Source organism: Scardinius erythrophthalmus (assembly GCF_964197995.2).
Source record: "Scardinius erythrophthalmus genome assembly, chromosome: 17".
Classification (NCBI taxonomy): Eukaryota; Metazoa; Chordata; class Actinopteri; order Cypriniformes; family Leuciscidae; genus Scardinius; species Scardinius erythrophthalmus.
The window spans coordinates 30033793-30049371 of NC_138237.1; positions in this window are offsets into that span (position 1 = coordinate 30033793).

Sequence of the window (15579 nt, forward strand, 5' to 3'; positions counted from 1 at the left end):
ACGATGAGATGAAACTAGTTCGCGAAGCTTTGATCCAGAATAGATTAGTTTTGGACACTCTCACGGCAGAGGGGTAGAACCAGTCCATACTAGCTTGAGATATAAGATGTCTTTAAGGAAATTTACAGAAACTGGGAAAGGAGGAGTCAAGAATGTCAGAAACCTGTATAAAATGTCTCAGTTTTATTATGTCAGGAGGATTGTCTGTTTTTCATGGCTGGGTGGCTGCGGTCTATGAAAAGAATCCTCAGAGAATAAAGCCTTTTCTTCTTTATTACAATTTTGCCTTTTGAGTGTTCCTTAACCCTGTGATGCTGTTTTTCCAAGTGAGATAAAAATTGCTATTACACCGCCCATTGTATTTATGCGGGTTGATGTAAACGACAACTTTTTTTGAAAACGATGTTGTGTGCACAATGTTATTTTTGAAAACGGAGGGGGAGAAATATTCGTTTCACTAAATACCCGGCTATGTGTAATTGTGGCCTGATATTCAAAAGAGACCTTAAGTTTACTAATATTAGTCTCGAATTTCCCCAGCTGAAGATAATTATGCTCTGCTATGATTTGTAGGTGGACAGTTTTGAGAATACACAAAGCAGTGTTGAAGAGCAAGCAGGGTTGGCAGCAGAAAGGTAAACGTTGGACGAATCATATAGTTTTGGGGATCATTAAGATTTCCTCTTAGCAGTTTTAATAATGGTTGTTTGCACATTATTCCAGTCACTCTGCAATTTAACAGAACCACTATTTTTTCCCCATTGAACACTAGGGACCTGACAGAGCAAAGCAGAATAGAGAAGTGACTGCAATGAGAGGGAGCCTAAAGACAGGCAGGAGTATCCAGTCCAGACAGAAAGAAGGCAGGCAGTTGCTTTCAGAGACAGAGTGAGGGAGAGACAGAATGTTTTCACATGAAATATGTCTAATCTTTCTGCATATGTTCTTCAGTTGGACAAATCTGATTCCAATAGGTACATTAGTTAACTGAAGCTCCAAACTCAGTCCTGGAGGGCCACTGTCCTGCAGAGTTTAGCTCTAGCCTCCCTCAACACACCTACCTGGAAGTTTCTAGAATGCCTAGTAAGACCTTGATTATCTGGTTCAGGTGTGTTTAATTGGGGTTGGAGCTAAACTCTGCAGGACAGTGGCCCTCCAGGAACAGGATTGGACATCCCTGATCTAGATGATGGCTGGTGTGCTGCTGATGCTAATAAATTGCCCCATTTAGTACCTTGACCTTTTTAACTACCCGATTAACTCTTCAGGCCCTTGTACAGGTGAGGCTTTGCAAGCCTATAAGTCACTAGAGTTTTGTCACAACTATTTTGTTTGTGATCATGTCCAAAACATCAAGCAGCATGATCTATCAGAAACAAGGCATGTTGCTTTTGACCCAAGTTTGGAAGGACCATAATCTGCTCTAATGAAAACTGCAGTGTGAAAATGTACCACTACAGTTGTGTAGGCATCAAAAGAAAGACAAAACAGTGGCTATGTGGCAGATGTAGATAATGCAGACATGAATATGTACAGCACTAACACTTTTTTAATTTCAATTCAATGTAAATCATATTTAGTATATTTGATCTATTCTTGCCTCTTTCTCATCTAGTAAATATTGTAATTATCTTTTTTTATTGTGCTTTCATTGAACGTTTTATTGAATGTTTTAAATAGAAAGTAGACTGTTAGCTCAACTTGTGCTGAAAAGAAAAAAAGGAGACAAAACTTACCTAATAAATGTTTATTGAATGTTGCAAAAATCTTTGTGTAACTCTATGCTCCACGAATGATTAATACCTTACTAGTTATGTAAGGATAGGTGCTGTTTATCCAGTTGTGGATTAGGGAAGTTCTAGGTACAGCATTAAGGGGGGAAGAACATGACAATGAAACCAAGTAAAATTGTATACAAAGATAATGGACATTTTGTGGTGTTGTAGGATGTAAAAGAATGAAAACAAAAAGCTAACTCCAAACGTCTGTATATAATGTAGCAAACATCAGTCAACAGGGCATTATCTTCAACCACTTCACTTCTTCATCGTCTCACTCACTCACTCAGTTCCTTTATTAGGATTTCACTGCCCTCTAGTGAACATACTCAGTATTACAATGATTCACAGAACACAACATATTCCCTCTCTTTTAAGAACACTGCTTGAGTAAATAACCACTTTTCATATTATGAGATTATTGCAATAAAGGCGGCAACAGTAGTTACATAAGAAGGTGCAGTTTGAATTAACATAACTAATATCTGGCAGTCAAAAGTCTTTAACAAAATTCCTTACCACTCAAATTAAATGATTCCACCTTCATGAACTCAAAACATTTTTAAAGATTATTTATTTCACAGTTTGGTTCAACCAAATACTTAACCCTCCCAATCTCGATCAGTTACATTACATAGTCTCTGTGCCACTTAGGTTTGGATCTAAGACGTGGCTGTTTTGAAGTACCCTGAACGGGTTGTGTGTACGTTGGTGTACCATCTTGACCTCTACTCTCAGGCACAGAATGAGAGCGAGCCAAGTGTGTGGCATTCCATCTCTTCCCATCACTTAGCAGAAAGGTGTTTGGACTCACACGCTTTTCCACTGTTAACGGATCAGAGAACCTGGGGTGTGCTTTAGGGACTAAGCGAGGAATTCTGACCCTCACTCTCTCCCATTGAGCAAAAGACGGAATACATGCATGCCGCTTAATGTCTGTACCATTTCATCTTGGCTTGTTTCCTCTCCACAGTGTCATGGACAGATGAATTCAACATAGGAGCAATTGGCAAAATGTCCAGTCTGGTACGCATTTTACGTCCATAGAGCAGTTCGTAGGGTGAGGTTGAGGTAGTGGCATGGTGTGTCGCGCGATACACTTGAAGCCAGTTGGTCACAGCGTCCTTCCACGGCTGTGACTGCAGAATGGCTGTCTGTATGCAGCCCTTCAGAGTACGGTGAAACCTCTCAATAGCTCCATTGGCTGCAGGGTAGTACACAGATGTCTTGTTATGGTGTATACCCCGGGTCTTAAGAAATTCAGCGAGGCGGCTAATGTGAACTGTGTCCCATTATCAGTGACAATGCTTTCAGGATTGCCATGACGGCTGAAAATGGTGTTCAGAAAATCTAAGACACTGTCCGTTGTGGCAGATGGACAAAAGGCAAGTTCAGGCCACTTTGAAAAGTAGTCGTTCAATGTCACAGCATACCGACAGGCAGGAATGGCAGTCTCAAATGGCCCAACAATATCAAGGCCTAATATTTTCTGGGCAACGGCTCGTATAGACGGAGGCCAGCCACGGCTAATTTGTTCACGAAGAGCTGCCATTTCCAAACACAAGAAACAAGCACTCTCGAAGTCAGGGACTGGAAGGGAACTCAGAGTGGAAGAAATCAGAGCCACAAGTTCAGGTTCCCCATCTGTAGAAGGATCCGCTGACACATGCAGAGGGAGACGTGAAAGGCAGTCTGCTGTATAGTTCTGTGAACCTGGCTTGTAAATGACATCATAGTCAAAACAAAGCAGACGTGCCGACCAGCCGGCAATGCGCAATCCAGCCCTATTCATCCCTTTGGTAGTGAGTAAGGTTGTGAGTGCCTGGTGATCTGTGCGCAAAGTAAAGCGTCGGCCCCACAAATACGTGCGCCACTTTTCTGTAGCCCACAAGCATGCAAGAGCTTCTTTTTCCACTATTGAGTATTTACGCTCTGCCATTGTAAGTGTACGTGAAGCAAACGCTACCGGTTTCTCTGTACCATCCGGCTGAATTTGTGTGAACACAGCACCCAGTCCAAAATCACAGGCATCGGTCGAGATCACTAAGCGAAGGGAGGGGTCGTACAGGGCTAAGGCAGAGCTGGACACTAAGAGCTGCTTGACTTCATCAAAACTGGTCTGGGCCGATTCAGACCATGTGAAAGTCTCTTTATCCTTGACACATTCGCGCCTGGGAGCCACCACTGTTGCAAAATTCGGAATAAACTTTGAGTACCATGAAGCAAGGCCCAAGAAGGATCGTAAGGCAGCAGCGTCAAATGGTGCTGGAGCTTGCAGTACGGCATTAATATGCTCTTGGTCAGGCAAAATACCATCTGCAGCAATGACATGGCCAAGATAGCGCAGTGTGGTCTTTCTGAAATGGCACTTTTCATTGTTCAGAACCAGTCCAGCCTCTTTCAGTTTTTGCAGGACAGTATGGAGTGTCTGATCGTGTTCATCAGTAGTGGCACCGTAAACTATTAGATCCTCTAGGTAGTTCTGGATCCCAGGTACTCCTTCCAGAATAGTTGCCATCATCTTTTGAACTGCTGATGGGGCCGATGCCAGGCCATATGGAACCCGGCGAAATCGAAATAGGCCCTTATGTGTAATGAAGGCCATAATGTCTCTACTGTCCTTGTGGAGGGGCACCTGGTAGTACGCATTGGCCAGGTCGATAGTGGAAAAAAGAGTAGCACCTCGCAGGCTGGAGAAAAGCTCATCGACGTGTGGCAAAGGGTGGCAGTCAGTGATCACAGCCTTGTTTGGTTCATGAAGGTCAGTGCACATCCGTATGCCTCCATTCTCTTTTTTTGTAACAACAATGGGAGAAACCCAAGCAGAAGCATCAATTTCTTCTATAATCCCAGCCAGCAGCAGCCGACACAGCATCCCTAACTGCGAATGGCAAACGCCGCAGTTTCTGCCGCACCGGTTGAACTGTAGGATCAATTTTGACCTTGTGCAAAACTGTTTCACACCCCCTATCTCAGCTGAGGTGGTAACCGTATCAGCATTAATACAGAGATGCAAGTTCCTGATTAAGTCCAAACTGAGCAATGCAGTACCGTCCTCTACTACGAAGAATGTGCCGGAAGTGCTCGAATTTTCTACACACACCTGGGCATGGAGACATCCAAGTACTGGAATGTGTGTTTGTGTGTAGGTCACCAGTCTATCGGAAGGTGGAGACAAGGCGGTGGAGCTAAAATATTGTTTATAGACATGGTGTGGTAGTATAGAGACCGCAGAACCTGTATCTACAGTAAGTTGTATCTCCTTGGCAGCAGAGGCAGGTGTGTGAATGGTGGCATTGCAAAACAGTCTCTTTGGAGCATGCTCATCAATATTGCCTGTATACAATATAGTCACATCAGGCAACTGCACCTCATGTACTTTACTGGTCGGAACAGAACGACATACGCGAGCAAAATGACCCCTCTTGTTACAAGACTTGCATTGGGCATTTACAGCAGGGCATTGAGAGGAGATGGCTAGATGCTTGTCAGAACCACACCTAAAACAAGATCTACGTGGAGAAGAAGTGGCCGCAGCATGTGGCTTAGCTGAGCGGTAGTGCTGCTTGTTTGTGGTTTTGTGCGATTTAGAGTGCACAGTCTGTACTGGAATTCCTTTATCCAGAACACCTCTGTCTGAAATATTTTTTTTTTTGCTTGATCAGCAGCAGCTTCCATCTGTATTGCAAGAGTTACGGCTGTGTCCAGTGTTAGGTCTGACTCCAGTAACAACCTTTCTCTAATACTGTCACTCAACAAGCGTTCCAGTAGTTGATCACGTATCATGTCATCTGATTTGTCATCAAAACCACAGGTGGCCTCAAGAGCATGCAAGGCAGCTACATATTGCACAATAGTCTCATGTGGAAATTGAGCTTGCTTCCTGAATGCATAGCGTTCGACAACAACATTGACTGGGCGTAAAATGTTTCTCTAGTGCACTAACAGCAGAGGCATAAGTGTCACCTGTTTCTGGTAGAGCGTAAAATATCCGCTGTCCCTCCGGTCCTAGACAATGGAGTAATGTGGCTCTTTTGCGGATGTCTGGCCAAGCATCCCCCCTCGCATTAATCACTAGCAGGTAGTTATTAAAGAAGGGGTGAAATGCTCATTTTCACTCAATCTCCTGTTAATCTTGAGTACCTATAGAGTAATATTGCATCCTTCATATCTCCAAAAAGTCTTTTGTTTTATTATATTTTTAATTGAAAAATTGGCTGTACCGAGTCTTTCCGGAAAAAAACGAGCGGCTGTGGGCGAAGCTAAAGCTGTGCTAACGCGCCGAGCTAACAACACACAGAGACATTTGTTCAACAGTTTTACTCACCGTTCCAACGCACGACCGCGAACCTTTATCATTATGACTGCTCGATCCTTAAGCATTAGACGATCTGGGCTTTGTTTATAAAACAATCATCGTCGAAATGCAGGGAACAACAGTCTTGCACAACTCCGTTTATGCTCAGGAAAACAAACTCCATCCACGGGTGCCTTAACGCTGGGTTCTTTGGGAATCTGTGCAGGGTTGTCTTGCCCTGGCAACCAAAAACACACTTCTTTGTAGTGATGGGAAGTCCGGTTCTTTTCCGCGAACCGGTTCTTTCGGACAGTTCGTTTCAATGAACCGGTTCAAAAAACCGGTTCACCAGTTCTTTTACGTCATCACGTAATGACGTCAATTCTATCATCCCGGCGTATAAATATACATTCAAATAAAGGCATTTGTAATCATAACTTCAGTTAAATAATAGTACTCATCGTCATAATCATCTTGGATAGGTTTCTTACATTTACGTTTTGAAAATGAACCCAGTAGGCCCAAGGCAATGCGCAAACGCGGATGTTTTACATGTCTTAAAGTGAATAAACTGGTCTTCATCATTTTTATTTTATTTGTAATTAAATAAACTTACATTTCGCCGCTTAAACTTACATTCGGCCCCTCATTCAAGTCCTTGGTTCACCCGTGCTCATGTAACAGCACAGCACGCAGTATATAAACACAGCATCAGTTGGCCAAAAGAAAGTTCGGTTCAGAGACGGTGCGATCACGCATGCGCAGTCTCTCCAGCTCATCGGTTCTCCGTATCGAACGTGTCCGAAAGAAACAGTTCTCGGTTCTGTACTGGTGATCCGAGAACTGCTGCAACAACCAGTTCTTGACTCGAGAACCGTAGCATATGCCTGTGTGTGAGCTGAAAACTACTGAAACCTTACTAGGCTAATTCAGTCGACAAAACTAAAAACTCGATGCATGTCTGACTCCAGTAGGCTATGTTTAATACGTTATGTTTTGATTAACACATTATAAACATTTAATTTGCACCCTTTAAAACCTTGGAAAGAGTTTACGTCAAAAATGTATATCAACTTACTTAGAAATTAAATGATCTGTTCCTGAAAATAATGTTTTAGTATAATAATAAATGTTTAGTTTTATAATCCATTCATTGTTTCCAATCTTTAAAATAATACAGTGAAAAGGTAGTAGCCTATGTGATAAACATGTTTCTAACATGTTTTATTTTGTTACACTTATTGATGTTCAATAAAATACTTAAGAAACATGCATTTCGTCCCTCTGAAAAAATTGCACGCATGCTCAGCTCATCAGCTCATCGGTTCTCCGTATCGAACGTGTCCGAAAGAAACAGTTCTCAGTTCTGTACTGGTGATCCGAGAACCGCTGTATACCTGTACGTTCGGTAGTGCGCGCATGCTCAGTATCAACTGCTCGTGCTCATCACTTCTCTCAGCACAACATGTCTCAGTTCAGTGAACTGTTGGATTTACTAGAGTAACATATATGCCTATTTCGGGATATTGGTTTATTTTGAGTCGAAGGGACTGTCAGGACTCAGGCATGTCCGAAAGTGAGTAACTTAACTTGTGGATCAGCGCTGACGCAAGACGCGAACTGTTTCGAACGATTCAGTCCGATTTAGTGTACTGGTTCGACCAGTTCACTAAAAAGAACCGGTTCAAAAGAACGATTCGTTCACGAACCGGCCATCACTACTTCTTTGGTGACACTGACTTCCCAAAAGCCGGGCAGGGCGCTTTGATGGCGAACTGCTTTCACTCTCTTGCTCTGTTTTACGAGTGCGCGCGCGCCCGCGATCTTACCGGAGAAGTGCCCTTAGGACCCATATAAGGAAATTCCGCTCTATCTTACGTAAGACAGAGCCATACTCGAAAAAAACTTTCCGAAACTTGTGACAAACCGGAAGGACAATTTTTGGAACAAAAATACTCCTTCAAACGTACAACTTAACTTTTGAAACTTTGACCATGTTTAGCATGGAAATCCAACTCTTTAACAGTGTAAAAACTCAGTAAGCATGAAACAGTAATTCACCCCCCCTTTAAACATACGCAGCCACATATAAAAAGGCATCGATGGTTCTCCCGGACAGGGCAAAAACATCGCTGGCGCAGGAACATTAACAGACATCCTCGTCGCCAATTTGTGGTGTTGTAGGATGTAAAAGAATGAAAACAAAAAGCTAACTCTGAACGTCTGTATTTAATGAAGCAAACATCAGTCAACAGGGCATTATCTTCAACCACTTCACTTCTTCATCGTCTCACTCACTCACTCAGTTCCTTTATTAGGATTTCACTGCCCTCTAGCGAACATACTCAGTATCACAATGATTCACAGAACACAACACATTTATTAAAGATGTACATACAGTACCAGTCAAAAGTTTGGAAACATTACTATTTTTAATGTTTTTGAAAGAAGTCTCTTATGCTCATCAAGCCTGCAGTAAAAAAAAAAAAAAAGAAAACAGTAATATTATGAAATATATTACAATTTAAAATAATGGTTCTCTTTTTTAATATATTTTAAAATGTAATTTATTTTTGTGATGCAAAGCTGAATTTTCATCAGCAAGTACTCCAGTCTTTGGTGCCTTATGATCCTTCAGAAATCATTCTAATATGATGATTTGATACTCAGTTATTATCAATGATGGAAACAGTTGTGCTGTTTAATATATTTTTTTGGAATACTTTTTTCAGGATTCATTGATGAGTAAAACGTTAACAGCATTTATTCATAAAAACAGCATTTATTCAAAATAAAAACATTTCTAACAATATAAATCGTTACCATCACCTTTTATCAATTTAACGCATCCTTGATGAATTAAAGTACTAATTTCTTTAAAAAAAAGTTATTGTTCCCAAACTTTTGAACGGTAGTGTATATTGTTACAAAAGATTTCTATTCTAAATAAATACAGTTCTTTTTAACTTTTTATTCATCAAATAATCCTGAAAAAAGTATTTCAGGTTATAAAAAAAATATTAAGCAGCACAACTGTTTCCAACATTGATCATAAATCAGCATATTAGAATGATTTCTGAAGGATCATAAGACACCAAAGACTGGAGTACTTGCTGATGAAGATTCAGCTTTGCATCACAAAAAATATATTAAAAAAGAGAACCATTATTTTAAATTGTAATAATATTTCATAATATTACTGTTTTTTTTTTTTTTTTTTTTTTTAACTGCAGGCTTGATGAGCATAAGAGACTTCTTTCAAAAACATTAAAAATAGTAATGTTTCCAAACTTTTGACTGGTACTGTATATATTTATCTTAAAAGAGAATAAAGAAAGAATAACAACAAGATGAATTCAATAATAAATAAAATAATCCAAAAATAAATCAGTGAAGTACACAACAAAGTTCAGGAGAAAAGGGTTTTGATTCAAATATCTTTTCACAAGAGTAATCACAAGAGATTCTAGCTTATCAATTTGTTAAAGAGTGAGAGGAAAGAAATCGAAGTCCGGTAGCAGTATTATTTAATAAGTTTAGGTCTAAGATTACTTAGAGCACAACAGACGGTCAATATGTCACTGGAGAGAGGAACAAGGGTCAGAGGGAGCGTTTTCAGAATTCTAATGATCTTGATGCGTTCAATAGCTCGCTCCACATGACTACGCAATGCTGAAAGTTGGCGGGCCCTCTCAATATCACACCCAGGTAGCTGCTTTCTCCCCTTCAAGAATGGAGATATGACCAGTGTGGCACCAAGCCTAGCCAGGTGGTCACCTATCAGAAAACCTGCTATCACCTGATTGCCTGGATTAATACTGTAAAAGCCAGACTTACCACTGATCTCTTTATCTGATATCCTCCCTCCCCACATTTTGGAAATAAAAGATATTGAGCCAGGGTGTGATACCTATTAGAGCCTTAAGAGTATTATGGTCTGGGCTCTAGCCCTGAGATTGAATGGCCTGTCAATGAAAAACTCTGTACAGTCAATAATAACTACGCATTTCTTAATCCTTTTCTTGAACTTCTGTGGCATGTTTTTCCAAAGAACCTCTGCAGATGGCCAGGAGATTAAAAATTGGAGACGCTTTGCAAGGACAGGTATGACTTTGTTGATAACATTTGAAACACATGCAAGAGGACACACCAAACTGGAAACCAAGGTCTAAATGGGCAAGTCCATGTCGGAGCTTCATCAAAGTTAAAAGAAGTTGATTCTTCTTGGATATAACCGTTCTTTCTGAAATAAGAGGTGCAATTAAGTTCAAAATCCAAATAAACACAGCAAAGGATGGCAGTTCAAAATAAAATGAAAAGAATTTCTGTTCCCACTTAATTTGACAAGCTGCATCATTCTCTGAGATAATGAAATTGTCTGAAGTGATGGACAATTTTGACAGCTTGTCTTTGTAAGAGTCTCTTTCTAAATGCAACCTATGTACCTCTTGCTGTAGCATTTCACACATATGACATTGCCCCGCATTGTCCTGGTTGTCCCCTTCTTCTTCCTGGTTGTCTTCTATGTCAGGAACAATCTCTGGTTCTGGTCCTGGTCCAGCTGCAGAATAAAGCTGTCTCCTTCTCACTGCTCGATGGTACCAACCCTGTTTATCTGCTGCTCTCTTGTGGTTGGATCGGCTAACTCAGGTCCCAGGTGTTGTGTGCAGTTCACATTTCATTCTTTAAAAACTGCACAGAACACAGTAGCTTCAATAGAACAGCAGATTTAGGACAAAAGGGGGTGCTGTTTTTCAGTAAAAGCTTGCAGTCTTTTTTCAGTTCAAACAAACACTTGACGAAACATTAATCAAAATTGAGTTTGCTTGCACTACATTAAAAAAGACTACAAGCTTTCAGTGTGTTACAGCTCCTAAATGCCCTTACATTTACATATTTAACTTGACCTTGTACTGTGTCAATTGGAAAGCATATCGATTGGAAAGCTTATCTTGGTGCCTATTGCTTACAAACATTCTGAAATGCAGTATATAGCATATAAATGCAAAAAATGCTTTTTGTCTGATTCCAACAAATCATACATCAAATTTGCTCATTGTGACTCATTTTGCCATTTAAATTTAAATCAATACTTTATTCCAAATCAAACCTATTTGGGGATATAAATTGTGTTTATATAAAATCAACCAACAAGATAGAGAGTATCGTTTTTTTGTGTGTGGTTTAAAAAAAAAAAAAATGAGGGTTAAAAAGTTGAATATGTTTTCCGCCAGTAGAAGGCGCTCATGCAACCGAAGCAATGACACACATCCAAATCTAGAGGAAGAAGAAGAGAAGTGAGCGAGTCCTTTATTATTTGTAATTATGATAGACCAGATATTTAAAGACTTGCATGGCCTAGATGGAGTAGCGTTATTTGCGGATGATGGTGCAATGTGGAAGAAGGGAAGGAACATTGAGTTTATTGTGCGTAAGATGCAAGATGCTGTGAATGCAGTTCAGCAATGGGGAGTGAAATGGGGGTTTAGAATCTCAATAGAGAAGACAAAGGTTATGTTCTTTACAAGGAAAAAATTTGCAGAGAATTAAAAATAATGGTGTCAGGTAAAGAGTTGGAGAGGGTTGAGATCTTTAAATATCTGGGAGTCTGGTTTGATAAGAGGTTAACATGGGCATGCCACATCCAAAAGATGGTAGAAAAATGTAAAAGGATACTAAATGTCATGAGGTGTCTATGCGGGATAGATTGGGGTGCTACAAGGTCAGCATTGAAAACCATCTATACAGGTCTAATGAGATCAGTGTTTGACTACGGCTGTATAACATATGGATCAGCCTCCAAGACAAGCTTGAGCAAACTTGATGGTATGCAAAATCAAGCAATGAGGATAATTAGTGGTGCAATAAAAACTTCTCCAGTAGCTGCAATTCAAGTAGAGGTGGGTGAGATGCCACTGCATTTGAGGAGGGACCAGCTAGCACTGGTATACTGGGCAAATATCAGGGGTCATAAAGAGAACCACATGTCTCAGACAGTATTAAGAGAATGTCAGGAAAAAGAAAGTATGAAAGTTAAAAGTTATGGATGGGTTATAAAAGATAAGGTGAATAACATGGGAATTGGGTCACTGAACATCAGCCCTACAGTGGCATATCCAGTAGTGCCTCCTGGATGTTGGAAGAATTGAGAGTTGATTTAGAACTGTTGGAGGAAAGAAAGAAAGATGGAGTGGATAAGTATGGGGTAAGAAATTATATAACAGGAAAATACAAAGAGTGTGTAAAGGTTTTTACAGATGCGTCTAAAAATATTGAAAAGAGAGTAGGGGTGGCTTATGTAATCCCTGAGATGGGAATAGCAAAGGCAAAAAGGATAAATGATGACCTATCAGTGTATACTGCTGAACTGGTTGCCATATGGTTAGCACTCGTGTGGATAGAGTCTAACAATTGTCTGCAGGCAGTGATTGCCTCTGATTCAAGTTCAGCAATGTTTAGTGTTCAGAATTATCGGTCTGATTCAAGGGAAGATATTTTAATCGAAATTTTACAGCTGGCAAGTGGAATACAAGCATCAGGAAGGAGGGTGACATTCTTATGGGTTCCAGCCCATATAGGAGTAGAGGGTAACGAACTGGCCGATGAGCATGCAAAGAGAGCAACAGACAAAAGCAATATAGATGTAGATGTAAAGTATAGTAAAGCAGAAATAAAAAGTATAGTAAAGGCGAAAACGATTAAAAAGTGGCAACATATTTGGGATAATGGGTACACAGGAAGACATCTTTATAGGATACAAGGGAAAGTGGGAAAAGACACACAAATAACCAGATCAAGACAGGAAGAAATTATACTAACAAGGATGAGGTTGGGTCATACAAAGTTGAATAGTACAATGTTCTTAATAAAAAAGCATGGAGATGGAAATTGTGAGTATTGCCAGAACAATATACCTGAAACAGTAGAGCATGTAATAATGCACTGCCATAAATACAATGAGGCAAGGCAGAGGCTTGTTAATGAGTTGAAAACAAAGAAAATGTCTTTAGAAATTAAAACACTATTGAAAAGAAGCTCAAGGGAAAATTTTGATTTATTATTTCTTTTTTTGAAAAGTACAGGCCTGTTAAAAAGGATATAAGTGTTTTTTTTTTTTTTTTTTTTTAGTGCTGGTATATTTAGTTTGGGAATAGCTAGTAACTCCCGTGCCTACTCCAGTCCAGTGGTGGCGGTAATGCACAAGAAATAGTTGCAAACCGCCAATCAAAAAGAAGAAGAAGAAGAAGAAGAAGAGAAGTGAGCGAGGGGAGTAGTTGTTCCAATAGCTAAACCAGGGAAAGATCATTCCAGAGCAGTTAACTATAGACCAATTGCACTAACATCGAACTTATGTAAAATAATGGAAAGAATGGTAATAGCTAGACTAAATTACATAATAGAAAAGAAAAATCTTTTTTGCCCATATCAAAGTGGATTTAGAAAGGGTCGCAATACAATGGATTCTATAATATGTCTAGAATCAGAAATCAGAAAAGCATTTATAAATAAAGAAGTATTAGTTGGAGTGTTTTTTGACGTGGAAAAAGCCTACGATATGTTGTGGAAGGAGGGATTATTAATTAAGTTGGATAAAATAGGTATCAAAGGAAGGTTGTATAATTGGATAATGGATTTCCTTTTCAAGCGTACAATACAGGTCAAGATTGGTTCTAGTTATTCAAAGATATACACAATAGATAACGGTACTCCTCAAGGTAGTGTTTGTAGTCCAATTTTATTTAATATAATGATTAATGACATATTTTCTCTGGTAGGACAAGGAATAGGAAAATCCTTATATGCAGATGATGGAGCCATGTGGAAAAGAGGACGGAATGTTAAATTTGTTGAAAAAAGCATGCAGAGAGCAGTAGAGGAGGTGGAAAAATGGGTAAACAACTGGGGTTTCAAATTGTCTGTAGGAAAAACGCAAGTTATCTGTTTCTCAAAAAAGAAGAGTAGCCCACAAATAAAATTAAAACTATACGAACAAACCTTAGAACAAGTATTGGAAATTCGATATTTGGGGTTGTGGATGGATTCAAAACTTAAATTTGACAGTCACATAAAGAAAATAATAGATAAATGTAAAAAAGGAATAAATGTCTTAAGATGTCTGGCAGGGGTAGATTGGGGTGCAAGTCGGCAATCGTTAAAAAGGATTTATTGTGCAATGATCAGACCAGTAATAGATTATGGATGCATAGTATACAGCTCAGCATCAGCATCCAAGTTAAAGGAAATAAATGTTATTCAGTCGCAAGCATTACGAATAAGTTGTGGGGCATTCAGAACATCCCCTATCCCAGCAATGCAGGTAGAAATGGCAGAAATGCCTCTGGACGTAAGGAGGCTACAATTAAAAATGTCATATTGGAGTACACTAAAGGGACATGATGAGAATCACCCTGTGAAAAAAATCCTAGAAAAATGCTGGGAGTATGGAAAAGGAGAAATTAATAGTTTTGGATGGAATGTAGGAAAAGAAGCCCAGAACATAGAAATAAGTAATATAAATATTAGTCCCACAGTGGTAATACCATCAATACCTCCATGGCTTTTCCCTAAACCTGATGTAGATCTAACATTGCAAGACAAGTTGAAAAAAAAGGAAATAATCATAACAAAGGATACAGTTGTGAAGCAGCATCTAAGTCAAGAATATTACAATAGTATTCAAATATTCACGGATGGATCTAAGAGTCCAGATACTGGACATACAGCGGCAGCAGTTTTCATTCCTCATTTTAAATATAGTATTGAAAAGAGAATTACAGATCATGTTTCAGTATACACCGCAGAAATGATTGGTATTTTAATGGCACTTCAGTGGGTGGAAGACGTTCATCCTATGGATGTAGTGATTTGCTCAGATTCGTATTCAGCTTTAATGAGTATAAACAGTGGAAAGTCAGCATCCAGGCAGGACATTTTGTATGAAATACTTCAAAATCTGTACAGAATATACAGAATAGGAGTAAACATTTCATTTTTATGGGTTCCAGCACATGTGGGGGTAAAGGGTAATGAGGAGGTTGATCAGTTGGCAAAGAGATCTTTGAAACGCAATGTAATAGACATTAATGTATCACTGAGCAAAACTGAAGTTAAAGCAATAATAAAATCTGCTCTAAACAAAATGTGGCAACAGAAATGGGACAAGGAGACAAAAGGTAGACATCTGTATAAAATTCAAAATAAAGTTGGGGTTGAGAGAAGTAAATACGGAAGCAGAAAAGAAGATGCCATAATATCTAGGCTTCGAATAGGGCACACATGCCTTAATTATTCACTGTTTATCATAGGAAAAAGAGATTCTGAGAATTGTGATAAATGTGGCTTGTCAGAAACAGTTGAACACGTGTTGATTCATTGCATAGGATACAACAGAGAAAGAATCAACTTTATAGAATCATTAAGATACATAGGTATTAATACACTGTCAGTAAAAAAAATATTTCAATACGCACAGAAAGAGACAAGGGTTTATAGTGCTCTAATGAG